The sequence below is a fragment of the Sapajus apella genome, unplaced genomic scaffold, assembly GCF_009761245.1.
Source record: "Sapajus apella isolate SASKATOON/1434 unplaced genomic scaffold, GSC_monkey_1.0 scaffold4, whole genome shotgun sequence".
Lineage (NCBI taxonomy): Eukaryota > Metazoa > Chordata > Mammalia > Primates > Cebidae > Sapajus > Sapajus apella.
The window spans coordinates 34,231,526-34,245,849 of record NW_022436944.1 but is presented as its reverse complement, the minus strand read 5'-3'; the positions used below and the strand labels follow the sequence as shown (position 1 = coordinate 34,245,849).

At 41.3% G+C, this 14,324-nt stretch overlaps 1 protein-coding gene across 4 annotated transcripts in view; it reads right to left on the bottom strand.

The window, feature by feature from the left end:
* Positions 1-14,324, bottom strand: part of CPNE4 (copine 4) — a 500,113-nt gene that overhangs the window by 471,396 nt on the left and 14,393 nt on the right. Inside the window, exon 1 of one of the 4 annotated variants that reach the window (XM_032266649.1) lies at positions 11,745-12,165. The exons of the other annotated variants lie outside the window; for them this stretch is intronic. The gene's annotated coding sequence lies outside the window, so the exon portion shown is untranslated. Of the gene's footprint in view, positions 1-11,744; positions 12,166-14,324 lie in introns of those variants that run through there. 4 annotated transcript variants of the gene reach the window in all.

Below are 14,324 nucleotides of genomic sequence, written 5' to 3'. Positions count from 1 at the left end.
ACGTATCTTCTATGCTTTGCAACTTCTAATACATTATTCAACTTCTAATACATTATTTCTAACCTTAATAACAATGCCCTAATGTAGTTATTATTCCTATTTAAGGACAGGGAAACAAGCTTAAAGACCTTAAGCAACTCATCCAGGCTTTACATGCAGGAAGTGACTGAGCTGGAATTTAAACAGGCTCATCTGGCCAAAAGCCCCATGATTTTTCCATATGAAGAAAGAGTGTATGTGCACATTTGTGAATATGGGCATGAATATGCACAGACATGTGTATATTTTATACTGTCAGCTATGGGTTCAATCAGATATGCCCATAAATTCTTTTATGAAGAAGAGTTCACTGAACTTCTAATGATTTTTTTTACTGGTGGTTTTATTTAGCTCCAAAAACTTACGTTCTTTTCTTAAAAAAATTCCATAAAAATATATATTATCAATACATCATCTTGATGACATCACTCAAGAAGGAGATGTCTCACACTAAGGATTATTATAAAAATTCACAGGCAGTCTACTTTTCTAGAAAAATAGACCAGTGACCTTTCTAGCCTTTTACATCCTGGGATTATTAAACCAAGCTGCTGAGTAGCCTTGACACCTGCTCTGTGACCAATACTCCAGGCTGTTTATTTTGGCCTAGAGCTCTCAAAGTTGATGGGCCCTGCTCTCACGAGAAAGGCTGTGCACACAGAGTGCAGTAGGTCACTGTGGAGCCGCCCACATCTTCTTACCTAATAGAAGGTGGACTTCAGCAGAATATCTGTCTGGAGTCAGAGGTAAGAGCTGGCACTGGGTCACATGGTTGCTCTGTCTCTGTGGCAGATGTCAGGGTCTGCAGGGTGTTTTATTAAAGGAACAAAATGCAATAGCTTCAAGACACTAGCTCTCTTTCCCACAAAGCCTCAGTCTATGTGGAGTCAAGATCCCTGAGGAATCTCTGCTCCTGGGGGAGGGGAAGTCCTGTTCTATAAGCCTCCAGGCTCACCACAGCCTGTCCCCATCCCTCCATGCTTGTTAAACACCCAGCATGGTTTTCAGAGGCCATGTTGATGCCATATGTTCATACCACTGAAGGATTTTACTGCCTAAGCAGAGGCACTTAGCACAGGGAAGAGCACATTGTTTTCATAGCTGGCTGGCTCTTAATACTTCCCCAGGAGGCTTCAGGCTCAGAGGGCGTCTGAGAAATTTGGGAAGATGCCAGCAAGGTGAAGGTTTTCAGTGACACACTCCAAGATGTCAGTCAGGCAGGGAGAATGACCCAAGTTATTAATAACAGAATTTTTGTACAAAAGAGGAGAAAAAGGAGAGCTGGTGAGAAAAATTATATATGCAGAGATTTCTTCTTTAACGGCAGGTAAATATTTAGTTATGTGAGTGACTGTCACTTAATCAGGACCAATTTTGCCCCCCCAGGGGTATTTGACAAAGCCTGGGGATGTTTTAAGTTGTTAACAACTGTGGGGAAGGATAGGGAAGCTGCTATTGGGACCAAGTAGGTGAAGGCCAGGCATGCTGCTAAAATTCCTATAATGCACAGGATAGCCACAACAAATGATTCTAGGGCCCAAAATGTCAATGGTGCTGAAGTTGAGAAGCCTTGGGTTATGTTAACTCTAAACAGATAAAGAAGTGCCCTCTTCACCTGCAGCCTCGTTGCACCAACAATTAAATTAGCCACATTCAAGGCAGTACAGGGAGGCACGGGACATGGCTTTGAAAAGTACTATCGCCTGGCTGTAAGTTCTGAGTTACCAAAGGCAACAATCTTTTCTCCCTGACCAGGCCATCACTGGGTTATGTTGGCCACTGAAAATGGAGACCTGGGCACAAAAGTGTCCAGATACCTGGGGTGAGCAAAGCAACAATAATAAGTGTCAGTGAGGTGTCCTGTGAGCTGAGTACACAATGATGAGGCTTACATTGCTGGAGTCAAGGAACCCTTTAAAGAGAGAGGCCACAGCTCTGAGCATTCTTGAGATTTCTGTCAAACTCAAGCAAATTTCCTCAGATTACTGAAGCCTTTGGTAGATTTCTCTTAAAAACCATGTTATGTTCTTTTTTCCTCCCATTTTGTTGGGCCATAATAATCAGTGCTTAGTTATTTGTAGCTGTGTGTAGAGAGGATGCTAAATGCCTTGTAATCCCATGTAATTTAAACTTCACACCAGGTTAGGTATAGCTGGTTCTGTCTACATTTGGCCAAACAGGAAACTAAGACTCTGAGTTTGAAACTTAGATGCAGAACTTTCTAGCTCTATGGGCTTGGGCGGATTGCCTAACTTCAGTGAGTCTCAGTGACTCACTGAATAATAAGTGACACTTATTATTGTTGCTTTGCTCACCCCAGGTATCTGGACACTTTTGTGCCCAGGTCTCCATTTTCAGTGGCCAACATAACCCAGTGATGGCCTGGTCAGGGAGAAAAGATTGTTGCTACGTGATACTTAGGCAAATGTTCTCACAGTGTACGTAGTCAGAGGGACCATGACCTCTCTTCACTGCTCCAAAGCTGAGCAAAATCAGGCCAGACATAGCCACATTTGCCTTTGTCTGACACCCCCCTCTCCCTTTACAGCGAATATCTGCCTTAATGCTATTACCTCTGGTTATGAGAGTCTTGTCCTTAGAGGAACTCAAGAGCTCCCTTTTGCCAAGCCCCAAGAACTTCCTGGCACATGGCTTTTCCTGATAGCTTCAAAGGCACCCCAGTAGGGGAGCACCACAGAGCATAAAGAGAGCTGCTTATCCAACCCTCACAGATTGTCCCAAAGGACCTCCAAATCAAAGCTCCAAGGCTAGAAAATAGCTTGGAAACCATCTCCTCTGTTTCCCTTAGCTGGTGAAACTGAAGCTCAGAAACAGGAAGGGATAGCCACAGTGAACAGCCTGCTGAGTTGAGAGTCCCAGAGCTCAGGCCCACCAACAGACCCCCTTGTGCATTAGAAAGGGGTTTGCTCAAAATCACGAAAACGAGTTGGCAGAGAACTGGGATCAGATTGACAACCTCTTTGCACAGATACAATTAACTACACATGGAAAACAAGTAGTTCCTGAGCTCTTACACAGGATTTCTTGGTCAAAAAGCATGGATTTCACACTCCATTACTAAGTCTTCCTTGTGGCCCCTTCAATGATGGAAAGGGGAATGGCAAACAATTGCCGCATGTACATTCCTTAGAGACATTTCACACATACCTGGTGGTCCAGAAAAACCTAGTACCTGCCAAGAAGGGAGGAGGCTCTGGTAGCTGGGGAAGGGGAAACCCTAATCACCTAGCTCAGAATCATTATTTAAGAAAGCAAGGTCAAATCCCAAAGGTTAGTTTTGTTCTGAACTTGTAAACAGCCAGCATGGAATAGCTATGAGCGAATAGGACATCATTTCAAAGCAACTCATAACATTTTTCACCACTGTAATACTGCATGTGACTTCTGTGATGAAATAAATATGGCATATTATGAGGGGCAATTTCAGTCGGGATTAGAAGAAGCATACCACAATTTAAGCAACAGGAGACTGTGTCAAAAGTGATTCCGGTAAGACGTCCTCCCCTTTGTTCTATAGGCAGCTTTGTTACTCTCATCTTACCCTTTCATAGTCTGAATTTCCCTTTCTGTAGAACCCTGGTGATTTCTGCCCTCTGTATTGCCTTGGGAAGACTTCTTACTGTTCCCTTATGGGACTGGCATGTCTAACCTTTAGGTCACAGGTCAGCAAACCTTTTCATAAAGGGACAGATAGTATATTTTTTAGGCTTTGGGGCCCATATGGTCCCTGTCACAACTACTCAACTCTGCCACTGTAGCACAAAAGCATCCACGGACAATATGTAAAGTCATGGTTCTGTACGCTTGTATTCCAATAAAGCTTTTTTTTTTTTTTTTTTTTTTTTTTAAAGACAGTCTCTCTCTGCCTCCCAGGCTGGAGTTCAGTGGTGCGATCTCTGCTCACTGCAACCTCTGCCTCCCGAGTTTAAGAGATTTTCCTGCCTCACACTCCTGAGTAGCTAGGATTACAAGCATGTGCCACCATACCTGGATAATTTTTATAATTTTAATAGAGATGGGGTTTCACCATATTGGTCAGGCTGGTCTCAAACTCTTGGCTTCAAGCAATGTACCCACCTCAGCCTCCCAAAGTGCTGGGATTACAGGTGTGAGCCACCTCGTAATCACCCAGCCAGCCTTTGTTATAAAATGGTGGTACTAAATTTGGCTCCTTGGTCTCAGTGTGCTGATCCTTGATCTGGGTGATACTGGGCATCGGTGGGCAGAACCTGAGCTCAACTTGCAGACACAAGCTGTGAAAGCCACCAAGAGGCTCCTGGGCAAATAGAAATTAGAAGGTAAGATGGCAGTGGTGGGAAGTCCTTCCTCTGATTCTTTCCTTGACATCCTTGAGTTAATAAGAAAATTAAACTGAGAAGATGTCATGCAGTAAGAAAACGACTTACCTGGAGCATGGATGCTTCATTCTAAGGTATATCCAGAACACTAGCTCCCATGGCATCTGAGTACTATGACTTTAATAAACTGATATAAGAGTCTGCTAGTCAGGGTGGTCTCCTTTACATTTTTCTGGGATACAACCACCAAAGAGAACGTCCTAATAACAGCAGCATATTTAAGATTTCATGTATCTTGGCTGGGCATGGTGGCTCATGCCTGTAATTCCAGCACTTTGGGAAGCTGAGGCAGGTGGATCAACTGCAGACATGCAACCTGGCCAACATGGTGAAACTCCTTCTCTACTAGAAATACAAAAATTAGCCAGGCATGGTCGTAGATGCCTGTAATCCCAGCTACTCAGGAGGCTGAGGCAGGAGAATTACTTGAACCCCAGAGGCAGAGATTGCAGTGAACTGAGATCACACCATTGTACTCCAGCCTGGGAGACAGAGCAAGATTCCACTTCAAAAAAAATTTTTTTAATCGTGTATCTTGTATTTATTTAGGCAATTCCATTTAATTATACCTGAAGAGCCAGAAGTTTTGTTTTGTGTTTTGTTGTTTTTAGGAATGAATAAAACACAAGGAGGATTTCTCAGAGGGCTAGGGTCTGGAAGACATTACACTGACTACATGCTTCACCCTTTATTGGGAAACAGGAAGCCTCTGCTCCATTCGTGACTAACAGACAGCAGCAGTAAGTCATGATAATATAACCTCAGACATCACAACTCTTTATTTGCTAATTATCAGAGCCCAAAGTCAGCTTTTTTCTTCATAATTAAAAAATGTTCCATTTCCCAGATTAGGCCATAATTCCTCCAAAGTAAAGTTGGTATTTTATACTTCTTCGTATTATTACACCAGTGTACCTAGAGGTTAAAATAATATAATTGCTAACATCTTGGCAACAATTATTCAATGCCAGGAACTATTCGAAAAGTCGTTCCTCATGTAATAACCTCACAACAACCGATGAGTTGGGAACTAGTATTATTATTGTTCCATATTGACAGATAGTGGCACTGGGGCATAAAGAGGTTATATAACTTGTCCAAGATCATGCAGCTAGAGGTGGTGGATCCCAGATTTGAATCCAGGCATCCCAGCCCCAGAGCTTGTGGCCTTAACTTCCATATAATGCTGCTTACAATAATGCAACCAATATAGTTAATCAGTATTTGGGATTGATGTCAGTAGTGACTCTGAGAGGAGAGGAAAAAAAAAAAAAAAGATCTGAGTTGAAAGCTTGGCCAAATTGTGCACAATTGTCAGTAAACTCCTCCTGCTCACTCTCCCCTGAGGTAGAAAATGTTACACTTTCTTGAGGGCTCCTAAAGGGAGCTGAGCTCTAAGAGTGGCAGCTGCCAGTGAAGAGCCGCAGGAAGAGATGTCTGCAGCTCTGTAAAAAACAAAAAACCCCTCTTTCAATAGCTGCAGGCTGGAAGGCCCTGGGCATCTGCCTACAGCTGGGAATGGAGCACCGTCTCAGAGCCTTCCCTAAGGGGACAAGAGTAGAACAAATGGCCCCGGGCCAGTGTCCTCCTCCCCAAAGCTCCTCCCACTCTCTCTCACTCATTTTTTCCTCTCTTCAAGATCCTGCTTCTGAGAAAGGCAGGGAACAAGCACCCCGACTTTCCTAGTGACTGAGGTAAGGGCTAGGGTCACCTGAGAAGAAGGAGGGGGGGAAAGAGGCACTACCAAGCTTGGCTAGAAATTATGACTTTGTTCATTAGACCACTTGATTTTTCCCTCCTCAGTATCCAGATTATTTCCGTTTCCTTTTTCTTTCTTTTGTTGTTAAAATGTTTTAAATTCTATACAGTATTTTAATCTCTCTCTTTGTTCTTTTCTAACATTGACATTTGGGAATAGAAAATGTAGTCTAATTAAGAGTTTCAGACTGGTGTATATAAGTTCCATGGTGTATATAAGGAGGGTTATATTTCTATTGTCTGTTTAATTTCTATTGTCTTTTAATTGTGCTTCTGTCATTCAAAAACATAGTTCTATAATGTTTGTGAGCAATTGGACAGCTTTTAATTATTTTAGTATTATATACCTCCAAAGTCATTATATCATGCTAGGAGAAAGTCGTGTGGAAAAAAACTTGACTTTTGTTTAAGAATATTTTAAATGGATCCTATTATTTTTGTAAAATCTCTCTGTATTCTTAAAAATAATTTTATCCCTTATTTTTAAAACTTTTAACATCTGTTAAATCACTTCCAATGAAATATAGAAAAAAAACAGTTTGATTTATCCTGCTGTTCAAATATGTAATTTATTTATCATTGCATTCTTTGCCTAACATATTTTTATAATAGGATGAAAGATTCTTTACATCTAATTATTTCAGAGAGTCAAAGAAGCCACACTCTGATCCTGGTTTATCTTTAATCTGCTGCAAAGATAATTTGGCTCTAATTATTGCACATCTCTGGACTTAGGTTTTTCTTATTTATAACATAGAGAATTAAATAAAATAATATTAAAATTTCCTGGAATTCAAGGAATATTTACAGTGAGGCTTATATTGACCAGCAGGCATATCTTTGCCCTTCCTTTCTGCTAGAAGGTAACCCTTTCAACCAAGTTTCACATGATAAAAGGGAAGGAAAGCTCTGATAGATTCTAAGAATCAACTGCTGTCCTTAGAAGGAAAAGGAGTCCCTTTCTTCTAATCCCTTAGACATACACACTCACACATACCCACCCCAACACATATATTGTATACAATACAACATCAGAATGTAAACTTTTCAACCAATTAAGAAATGTATATCCTAAGCCGCTGGCAAATATTTGATAAAAGGATTGTTTTCTTTACTTAAGGGCAAAAATCCCAAGGCCACAAGCAGAGGGGACCTCAACAACCTATATCTCTCAAGCATTGCTGCTGAGGAGGCTAAGCCATTGAAGGGATCAAATGGAACCGTCACAGAGAAATGCCAGCCTCAGAGGGAATACACAGAATCTTCAACTTCTACAGCTAGGCTGACAACACAGCATCTCAGCTGGATCTTATGCAAGTCATTTCCACAAAAGACTCAGACATAAGCCTAGAATTGGGGCTTCTCAGAAATAAGATATTTCTCCATGGATTGGGGATATTGAAACTATATGATCTGAATTGGTTTCAGCTTATAATCACACATTTACTAAGAAAACCTCCAAGAACACAGGTTGAGTGTACATGTCAATGAATAAGAAAATGGGAGACTGGTCCAGACCTATATAATTGGACCATGTAAAAGGCAAGATAACGTCTAAGATTCTTTCAACCCTGAGTTGTGCAATAAAAAGAAAGCAAAAATTCACTAGTATGCCAGGTATTACACCCTGGATTGAACTCAATCATATTAGACCACTTAATCTAGGAATTCAAAACAAAATTCTTGACTCCTGGTTGTATATTTCAACATTCTCTCTTCAACTTAGCTTTCCACTGCCAGCAGGTTTTTGCCTGCAACATAAAGTGGCCAATCTACTGATCAAGAATGAGTCTGAGATAAATTAGATGATTCCCCTGAGCTCATCACCAGCTGAAGAGAAATGGCATTTGGGGGAAACTGAAGCAGAGATGGCAGTGTCCAGGAGTGGAGAAGAAGTAGGGGAAACGGGTTCCCCTGGAACTTTACCTTGGAAAGCTGAGGTAACAAAAATAAAGACCACTGTACTTTTATGTACATCCATTCCTGGATTGAAACTTTCTCTCCTCTCTGAATATTAAAATCCTATTTGGAAACCTAGTTTACATTCCTTCTCTAAAAGACTTTCTCAGACCCACCCATTTCACAAATTGGTTCATTCTCAGAACGCAAAGGCTTCTCCTTGCACTCATCTAGCAGTAATGTTCACACTGTGTTACATCATCTCTCATTCCTGTTTTGTGACATCATGTCACTGTTACACTATAATTGCCTTTTCACGTATGTGTACCTCAATTCCTAAATTTAATTTTAACCTTCCTGAGGGTAAAGTCCATCATTATTTTAGATTTTTTTCTCTAAGGCAGTAAATTGCATGCGGTAGGTGTTCAATGTATGTCAGCCGATTACATGATTAAGGAATACAAGCAAGGAAGAAGAGAGGAGCTGGAGAAAGGTAACGCAGGACAAAAATATCCCTCAGTAGCATGAAGGTAGACCTGTTGTGAAGGAAAGCGAATCAAAATTCCATGCAAACTCATAAGAAACAGCACCTGGTAAACAACTGAGAATGTCTGTAGAATTGAAGAACGGCAGTAAGGAAAGAGCAGATGGATACAAAAGATGAAAAGACTAAAGGAAATGATAAAAGAGAAAAAAGCGGAAAAGAGAAGGGAGGAGTGAGAGAATTGGGAGAAGGGGAGAGAGAAGGAGGAGAGAAGAACAGAAGAAAGGCAGGATGGAAAGGAAAACAGAAGGAAAGATAAAAGAGGAGTGGAAGGAAGGATGAAGAGTAGGGGGAATGGAAAAAAAGAGGAAAAGAAGGAATAAAGGACAAGTCTTACCCTTGTATTTCTGGGTCTTCCATTTTTATATGCTTGTTCCCTTTCTGTTTCCAAAATTGCTCTTGGTGTCTTAGAGGGCACCCAGCACCTAGTTCCAGGCTCGTTGATGCACCTGCATAAAGCTGTGTGTGAACCACATTCACTGCTGATGCGGTGCTTTACTGGCCAGCAACCACCATCTCCTGCAAGTACAGTACCACCAATCCCGGGAACTCAACCCCAGAAAAGCTGCATTTCAAGGCTCAGGGTGTAGAACTCAAGGACATTTGGGCAAGAGCCTGGGGTGCCGCTGGCCCTCCACCAGGAGTTACAGTGGGAGGCCTTCTCCGCTTATTAGTGCCAAAGCATCACATGACATGCTCAGTCCACTGGCTTCCTGGGCAGCCCATCAGGGAATCAGGGCTCAGAGGCTCCATGGGGCAGGGGCAGGGGAGAACCTTTAAGGATACTCATTGGCACACAGCCATGCCTCCCTCACTGCCAATTCCCTGAGGCGCTGCTATCACTCCTCCTCCACCCACCCCTGAAGACCCAGATGCTCAACTCAGAGTGTGCCCCAGACAACACAGGAAGGTTCGATGCCCAAATCTTGGCAAATGCACAACTCTTTGTGGTAATCCTAAAAAAGAGCCTGCCCAAAACTTCCCCGTTTGCTCCCTTCTCTCTAACAGAAATGCCACAGTGTGCGAGTGTGAATGGATATATATTCTAAAAAGAAGTTTGCCACATAGAAGATGTCTATTGATGAGATGAAGAAAGGGTCCTTGATGGAAAAAGAAGATTTATGCTTTAGGGATGTCCATAAACCCCCAAAATCAGATGCACACAATTATGTGGGTTTGATTTTCAGGTGAGAGAGTCCAGAGATTCTTCAAGGGAACTGTGGCACGTACAATATTTTAAAACTACTAACCTGTACCCCTGAGGAGAAGCAAAGCATGCTGTCAGAAGATCGCTAATCAGGAAAAGAGTGACTGGTTAATTTGCCAAAGACAACTGAGTTTCATGAAAATGTATTTTCTAGAGTTAACCTATTTTGCTAAAATTACAACTGAATTTTGAAGTAGGGACTCTCTTCCCCTAGCACCCCTCATCTGTATGTCTCTGTCTGTGTCCACCAGCTCTACAGCCTGTGTCTGCTAGGAAAGGCCATTTAAACTTGTAACGCTTCATTAAGCACATTTCCACCACCATCACAGCTCTCGAAATTAAAGCAAACCAGTTCCAAACAGGCAAGCCTTGGAAATGCTCTCACATCTGCCTATCCAAACTCATGCTACAGAAATAAAATGAGCAGCTTTAGAGGAGATTATGGTTTTAATATACCACATCATTGTCATGAAATTGAAAATATCACTGAAAGAATAACCAGGGATATATGTGTAATACTTAAGCAAGCCCTAATACAGCTCTGCTGGGACATGAAGAGTGATTTGATTGCTACAGAATAAAATGAAGCTTAGAAAAATCAGGGTGAGGTACTTGAGAAACCACCAACATGAGAAATAATGGGAAACTCTGCTTTACCAAGAAATTTTTAAAAAGCTGTTTGCAGACTCTGCAGCTGTTAATCACTCTTCACATATGGCATGGCTGTCACCTTTATGAATCATGTTTTATCTTGAAAAGATTTTCCTTTATTACCTTTCCATTTGCACATTCCTAAGGAGTTGTGAAACAAACAAACAAAAATAGGAAAAGCTCTGAAGTTCTCAAAGCCAGGACCAACATTTACAAATAAAACAAGCAAGAAAGCATGTGAAAGTTTTACATTATCTCCAATTTTGTGAGACCAAATATTAGCATCTTCACTTCCAAGCTGCAGAAACAGTCTCATCTCTTATTAAAAAAAAAAAAAACAAAAAATTTCTACTCTAAGACTTTACCTTGATTGCACATGAAATCTAACCCCACGTTGGTGAGTAGGAGAATAGTCATATAGCTATTGTTCTAGATTAAAATTTAAACAAATTTGATTCAAGTTAATGGGTACAGTACTGCATCAATCTGTGACAAAATGCACCTCAAAAATTAATTTGATGAATGAAGATATACACTATTGAGATGTATAAAGATATACATACACAGGAATAGGAAAGGTTTACAATCATATACTTACAATCTGTCCATTTACTTTTAAAAACAGAATAATAAAGTCACCGTTTAAAAACTCAGCATTCAGGAAAATTTGCCATAATGCTCTCCCTTGACCCAAAGATGCCACTTTACTGAAATGTAATATTAACCAAATTCATGGTTCTGATTCACAGATCAAAAAGCAATCCCTCTACTTTTGTTTTTTTGAATAATAGTTCTCAAAAGTGCTAATAAGAATTAGAATTGTCAGAAACAAAAAGTCTAAAAAGGAACAAAGGCTGCCGTTCAGCCAAGAGGACAAGGCAAAATCTATTCATGCCACAATCCTGTGTCAATCTGTCTGTGCCCACTAGCCCTGCTGCCTGTGTCTGCTAGGAAAGGCCATTTAAACATGTGACACTTTGTTAAACACATTCTCTCCACCATCATGGCTCTCTAAATTAAAGTCAAACCAATTCCAAATTGGAACTTAAAGATACAAGAGTCAGAACATGACACAAACTGCATCATGCCAGTGTCGGTCCCATCCTGTTCCTCTTACCCTTCACTTCCCAAATGGGAAAAAATGTGGCCTGTGGCCTGCACATGGGGATCAAGAACTTGTGAAGGAGCTTTCCCCCTCCTCAGCCCCAGGCTGCTCACTGCCTGCCTGCTCTCAGCCATCCCATCCTGCCATAGAGAAGTCACTTACCACAGATGGAAGGCAGGCAGGGCTGCTCCATCTGGACCCCAGCGCTCTGGAAGCTGGAGTGTCTGAAAGGAAATCTCTGGGTGCAGCCTCAGATTCTGATGTGGAGGGTGAGGCTGGGGCTCTGCTCCCATCTCAGCAGAGCCAGCGTGCCTCCCACCAAAATGTCTGAATTAATAAGTGATAACCCCATGGTCAAATCTGTGAAGCTGAGCTGACAGAAACCCTTGCTGTCTTCTCAGGAAAGGAGGGCAGTGGGAACTCCAGTTCCTAAAGGGTGGCCTAGTATATGCTTTGAATTGGGAGTCAAGTACCCTAATCACATCACAGAACTTGAACATTTCTTTCAGGATCATGGAAGGAGGACAATAAGAGGTAGGTGATTGCCATCATCTCTGCCCCACCAAGTTATTCATCCATAGCTCTCCAACTCCCTAAAGAGTATTCTGGAAACTAGCAGAAGTGTGATTTCCTCGTGTGTGGGCACTCACAGCAGGTCATCACAAGGTGCTGTTAACCCTATCCCTGCACATCTTGAACATGCCCAAGATTGTACCCACACACGAGGAAATCTCAAACGCTGCTGAACACAAGCAATAAACAATATGTTCTTCAACCCCATCTCCATAAGCCAAATCAGAAAAAGCACCAAGCATAATTTTGATGCTCTCAACTCTTAAATTCCCTTGTTTCTCTTCAGGTAAGACTCTTGATAACACTGTGACAGTAGATGGACATGCTTTTTGTAATCATTCCAGCTGATGCTAAATGAATTTGACTGATGGGGATTCAAGAGACTGTGGCTGTCACGTTGGCACACTGAGATGCAGAGAATCAAAGGTGTTTATGTTTGCCTTATCACCTGTCTTGCTAATATTATGCAGAAGGATCGTGCAAAGGATTTTTATTTAATCCTTAGTGATTAAATAAAATACGTTGATTTTATAAGTGGGTAAATGGAACCCACACCATAAGTCATTCATCTAGAAATATATAATCATTCACACCACGAGTACCTACTATGTGCAAGATCCTCACATGCATAGCAACAAATGTTCTACTACTTAGCTATTTGGCCCATAGTTCTTATTTCAGAATAACAACCCCTTGGATTTTTTGAAGCCTATATATGTTTTCTATATAGGTTCCTGGAGATGGCCAAATAAAAATATCCTCCAAGTGCAGAGGTTGGCAAACTTTTTCTATTGGAAATCGGATAGTAGGCAGTGCACATCATATCGTCGCTATTTCAACTATTAAGCTCTGACATTATAGGGTGAAAGAAGCTACATGCAATAACAGGTATGACAGTATTTCTACAGAACTTTATTTACGAAGAAAAAAAGTGTGCATGTTGGAATTGACACACATGCTACAGACTGCTGATCCTTACCCTATTGGATCTTCTTTGACAACAGCCTTTTTTGGGCTGCACATTTCAAGTTTGCCTTAACCAGACCTTATTTTACCTCAAACCTCCCCATTCATAGAATTTAAAAATGTATGTATAAAAGAAAGAAATCACAGGACAAGGAGCTCAGAAAGTGAACTTTTTAACCAGCTACTGGATATACTCATAAAACACAGGAAAGGAATCAGAATCACAAACAGAACATCAAAGCAAACTGGAATAGAAGTTTCCATCTAAGTAACCAAGCATGAAGCCTCCCAAATTGGATATTATCTCTTCTCTCCAGCACAGGGACGATGATGTTCCTATAGTATTGGGCAGGCCCCTATTACTCCATCCTATAGAAATAACTCTCAACCATTTCTGCTAGAGACAGCAAGTCTATTTCTGGGCGGCTTAGCTTGGTTGTCAAGTCAAATGCAGAGCAGACATGGACATGTAGGATCAGAAGGCAGGTCTGGTCTTCCCTGAGCCTATTTCCTGAGCAGGGGTAGATGAGTAAGGAACAAGGAGACCCACCTGTTTTCCCTGTTTGTGCCTGATTTAGAGAAAAGGAGTTCTTAAAAGCAGCCCTAGCAATCTGCAAAACCAACAGGGTTCATTATCCAGAGTGAGAATCTACATTATTCACACGGGACCATTGAGGCAAAATTTGAGAATTATCCACAAGAAGCTCACAACTTTATAAAGTATAAGAAAACTCAGGTAAAAGGGTTCCCAGGAGGTGGCCCCTCATGGGACAGCACAGATTCCTGCTTGATGTGACATAAAAAACAAGTACAACTTGCCAGTGCAATCACTGATGCTTGGATTTTCCTGCAAGTGCTTCTCTCCAGAAATGTATTTCCTGTACACAAAGAAGCTATATCAAAAAAACTCCACGCTGCCTGAGGTCAACTGGCAGAGACGCTTCACAGTGAATTTCAGCTTCTAATTAGATGACAAATGATCATCTGTACTTTTTGACTTGTTTGGTGATGAGTTGTGCCTGATGTCAAACATGTGGATAAAAACGTTAAAAGTTGTTCAGTGAACCCGTGATCTAAATGTTTGGCATCAAAAAGATCAGTCAGATAACTGTCTGATTCCCTGTTTCCTAACTTCTTATCCAAGGATCTGCTACATCCAAATGATCACACTAGCCTTACTGCAGCAGCCCTCTTCATTCGTTT